We start from the raw sequence: 5,118 nt of genomic DNA on the forward strand, positions 1-5,118 counted from the left end.
ACACACACACACACACACACACACACACACACACACACACACACACAAACTGGAGCTGGTTGAAAAAATGCAAACAAAAAATAATCGTCGAAAACTTCTTTTGCATTTTTTCCATCAAAATTACTTGGATAGAAAATTTAGTCAACATTAAAAAAATTGATTAGCTGGTTGAAAAGCAACAAAAAAATTTGTGAAAAATTAGTCAAAATTTGCTTTTTTGTTGTTATATGTTTGGGCGGGGGGGGGGGGGGGGAATTGAAATTCAGCAAATTTCAGCCAGCTCTCTCTGGAATTCTGACTTTTTCTTTGTGGGTGACATGTATGGCGGCTCACACTGCTAGCAACTTACAGGCTCACCTAGACAAGTTCAGAGGGAGTACTGCTGTTTGGGGAATGCGGTTGAACGACATTCCTGAATCAGAGGGGTAGCCCTGTTAGTCTGGATCTGTAAAAGCAGCAAAGAGTCCTGTGGCACCTTATAGACTAACAGATGTATTGGAGCATGAGCTTTCGTGGGTGAATACCCACTTTGTCGGATGCATGTAGTGGAAATTTCCAGAGACAGGTATAAATATGCAAGCAAGAGTGAGTCAGGCTAGAGATAACGAGGTTAGTTCCATCAGGGGGAATGAGGCCCTCTTCTAGCAGTTGAGGTGTGAACACCAAGGGAGGAGAAACTGCTTTTGTAGTTGGCTAGCCATTCCTGAAGTCATAGAATCATAGAATATCAGGGTTGGAAGGGAGCTCAGGAGGTCATCTAGTACAACCCCCTGCTCAAAGCAGGACCAATACCCAACATTAAAAGCCTTAAAGCCCAAGACAACTTTGTCCAGATCTTATACCTTTCTGTGTTCCAATAACTGGGCTGAAATGATAATTGAATAGGGTTCTGCTTAGTGGGGAGACTTTTCTTCCTTTTCCTGGCATCTAGCTGTCTAACTATTAATATGCCCATCTCCCCAGTCACCATAATATTTGAGTCCCTCCAGAGTATTTAAAAATAAAAATAACTTCTAGTTTGCAATCAGAGAACAGGAATCCATATTTTGTCCAGAAGGTATTAGAAGGATTGTACCTGCTTAACCTCAGGATTTTGTCTTGAGTCTCAGGCTTCATTAGGTCCTCAGGACTCGTCTTTAAAGATCAAATCATTTGGTGCCACAGAGCCCATGGCCCCAGGCACTGCAACAGAAATACATGGGAAAGGGCCAGTTCTCTGCTAGTGTAAATTGTCATCGTTCCATTGGCTTCAATAGACACCAGCTGAGAATCTGGCCCAGATTGTCCGCACAGGCCACAAAGAAGGAAGAGCTTGATTGTACTTGCCTGGGTTTACTTCAAATTGGGGAGATATATTCCGGATTAAAAATAAAATCCCACAATCCCTCCATTTGCCCCCAAAGAGAAACAGACAGACAGATCCTGGTTAGGGTTGGGGTTCAGAGCAGGCCAGTCAAGATGCAAATCATAGATTTAACTACTGAAGTCAGTTATGAGTCAACTGCTAATATTCCCTTCAGACACATTGACATGAGAGAAGAAAGATCAGTGAAGAGGCGTATGCAGAATATTCAGGGTAGGAGATGACCAGGATCATTTTGAACTTCCCTGCTGGCTAGTCCAGCTCTGAGCTTGCATAACTTTCAACTCCACCCCCTTCCTGGTTAATAAATAATCATAATCATTAATAAAATATCTAAAAAGGCTTTGGCAGGCAGGTTGACCTATTTTTGGCTTGAAGGCAATGGCGCGTTCTGTGTGAGTCAGGGCAGCTGGAGTCTTTCATCTCTGATGCGTCTGTGTGTGAAATGATTTGCTGATTTGAGTCTTGTTCCTCTTGAGCCGAATTCTCCTCAAGGTTACATGACTGCAGTTCCATTGGAGTGAGTGGAATTGTACCAGCGTAAGTGAGAACAGAATTACGGCATTTGGTAACAGCTGGCAACCGTGTTTAGCAGGTTTAGCGGACAGGCCCAGGATTGAATGGGTCATAAAGAATGAACAAACTTCTGGGTCAGGGTGAGAGGTCGGGTAGTGTGGGCGGGAAGCCCATACTGTGTCTGTTGAGTAAATAAACACAGCTCTGATTTTCAAAGGGGAATAAAGGAGATCAATGCCCAGATGTAATGGGAGTTGCGTGCCCAACTCCCATAGGCTCCTACGGAAGTTCCAACCCAAATGATTTTGGTCTTCAGTACTGTAACTTACTCCAAGGAAGCCCTAAAGACAAGCTATAGAAATAGCATGCCAAAAAAGTACTGAGTTTGCTCTATTTCTGGCCCATTTGTATCTGTAGCATTCTTATGGAACTGAATGTTCTCCATCCATCCTCTGCAGAGTGTAATATTTTTGCTAGGAGGTATACCCTTTAGCTTTCTGTGGGCCTAATATTGTTCCTATTGAAATTTTATGGCAAAACTCCTACAGAAAGCGGGATCAGGCCCTCTAAATCTTTTCCTTGAAGCCACCAGTTAGAATGTCAGGATCAAATCCATTTATGCTAGGTTGTAGGGTGACCAGACAGCAAGTGTGAAAAATCGGGACGGGGGTGGGGGGTAATAGGAGCCTATATAAGAAAAATACCCAACAATCGGGACTGTCCCTATAAAATCGGGACATCTGGTCACGCTACTAGATTGAGATGCATGGTTAACTAGTTCCTGTAGCAGAATGACAGTCTGGCAATCGATTAAATAATTTGCACCAGAGTTCTAAAAAGAACATCTGAACTAAAAAGCATCTTGTACATGAGCTACCCCATAAGCTGTATTTTTATGTCTGTCTCTCTTATAGGTGTATGTATCTGGTTCATTATTATTACTGTCTTATTATTTGCTTGGGTGTGTGCCAAGAAATAACTAGTTACAATACAAAACTGTTGGGATTTCCTCCCTCCCACACATACAGCAAAATATGCTGATTGGCAGAAGGTAATACAAAGTTTGCAGAATTTCTGCAAAGGCTTTTATTTTTACGGTAGCTTTCTATTTTATTATTTTTGTTTTGATGTGTTTGGCCACATTCATATATGCTTGAAGGGATTCTTGTCAAATAGTTTAGGGGAATAATAGATTTGGCAGATTTAAAACAACAAAGGTAGGGAAGATAAACAAAAAACGAAAGCAAATCAACAACTAACAACAACTAACTCTTACAGGAACAGAATTATTAGACGTTATATGTCCCTGGTATTGACGCCATTGAAATCTGTAGGGTTGTACTAGCATCAGTGAGATTAGTAATAAACTGAAGTCAGTGGAGTGACACCAGGGATAACTTTGAGCCATTTTCATGAGTTTCTTAAAATTTTCCTCTGCAGTTTTGGATACGATAACATTGTGTAAATGCAGGAGAAATAGACTGTGAAAGTCTGACTATAAATGATAGCAAAAATGACTAATCTAGTTTCACTGGGCAACCTAAGTGAAATGGGGAAAAAAGTAAAATAAAACAGCAATAATGGAGAAAGGTCCATGCAAATTCTATTTTTTTCATATGTTTCAGTTTTAGTAATTGGAAGTGGTTAGTAACACTGGTCAGCCGTTTTTAAAGATACAGTATGATTTTTAGCTTTAAACTGCCCTATAATAGCACATATCTTGTAACACAGAAGAGGGATTATTTAAAAATGTGTATGTCTGTTGTGCATGTGTGTGTATATTTACGTGTACACAGAGGACCTTCCCTTAGTATACAAACGTAAAATTATAATTAGGGTTATTGGGGAAGAAAATATGGATATAACTTTGAACCATTTAAATATGATCTGAATTATGTGATATAAAGAATAGTTTCACTTGAGCCACCAAATATTGAGGATCAGATCATATTTAAATGGATCATCTAAATCTACATTGTATTATAGGCTAAACATGATTTACTGGCTCTGTTATCCTGTCAGGGAAGACAGTCAGTACTAGGCCCACACAATATTTTAGTCCCAGTTCTAATGAAATTTTGTGTTCACAGCGCACAGAACCTAAATCCGCAAGATGCACCGATTTCAATTGCTACTGTTTTAATCTGACTAAGCAACACACTGGATAAAACACATTCTGTCTCTCTGGCCAGGGCATTAATCTTTAAAAATAGTAGTCAGCACAAACATAGCACTTTTCAGCGGCAAAAAGCTTTATTCAGATTCACAAACTAAGGCCCAGATTCTAGAAAAACTTATGCATGTGGGAATAAGCAGGAAGAACTCGAAATGCTAGTAAATAAACACAACTATGACATAGTTGGCATCACAGAGACCTGGTGGGATAATACACAGGACTGGAATATTGGTATAGAAGGGTACAGCTTGCTCAGGAAGGACCGGCAGGGAAGCAAGGGAGGAGGTGTTGCCTTATATATTAAAAATGTACACACTTGGACTGAGGTTGAGATGGAAATAGGAGACAGACTTGTTGAAAGTCTCTGGGTAAGGATAAAAGGGATAAAAAACAAGGGTGATATCATGGTCGGGGTCCACTACAGACCACCTAACCAGGTAGAAGAGGTGGATGAGTTTTTTTTTTAAACAGCTAACAGGACTTGGTGGTGATGCGGGACTTCAACAGACATCTGTTGGGAAAATAACAGAGCGGGGCACAGATTATCCAATAAGTTCTTGGAATGTATTGGAGACAATGTTTTATTTCAGAAGGTGGAGACAGCTACCAGGGAAGAGGCTGTCTGAGATTTGATTTTGACAAATAGGGAGGGACTGGTTGAGAATTTGAAAGTGGAAGGCAGCTTGGGTGAAAGTGATCATGAAATGATAGAGTTCGTGATTCTAAGGAATGGTACCAAGCTGGGGGGGGTTGCAAGTGCTTTGGAGGAGAGGATTAAAATTCAAAATGATCTGGACAAACTGGAGAAATGATCTGAAGTAAATAGGATGAAATTCAATAAGGACAAATGCAAAGTACTCCACTTAGGAAGGAACAATCAGTTGCACACATACGAAATGGGAAATGACTGCCTAGGAAGGAGTCCTGTGGAAAGGGATCTGGGGGTCATAGTGGACCACAAGCTAAATATGAGTCAATAATGTAACGCGGTTGCAAAAAAAAAAAGTGAACATAATTCTGGGATGTATTAGCAGGAGTGTTGTAAACAAGGCACAAGAAGTAA

This window comes from Terrapene carolina, unplaced genomic scaffold, assembly GCF_002925995.2.
Source record: "Terrapene carolina triunguis isolate 2854851 unplaced genomic scaffold, T_m_triunguis-2.0 Scaffold374, whole genome shotgun sequence".
Lineage (NCBI taxonomy): Eukaryota > Metazoa > Chordata > Testudines > Emydidae > Terrapene > Terrapene triunguis.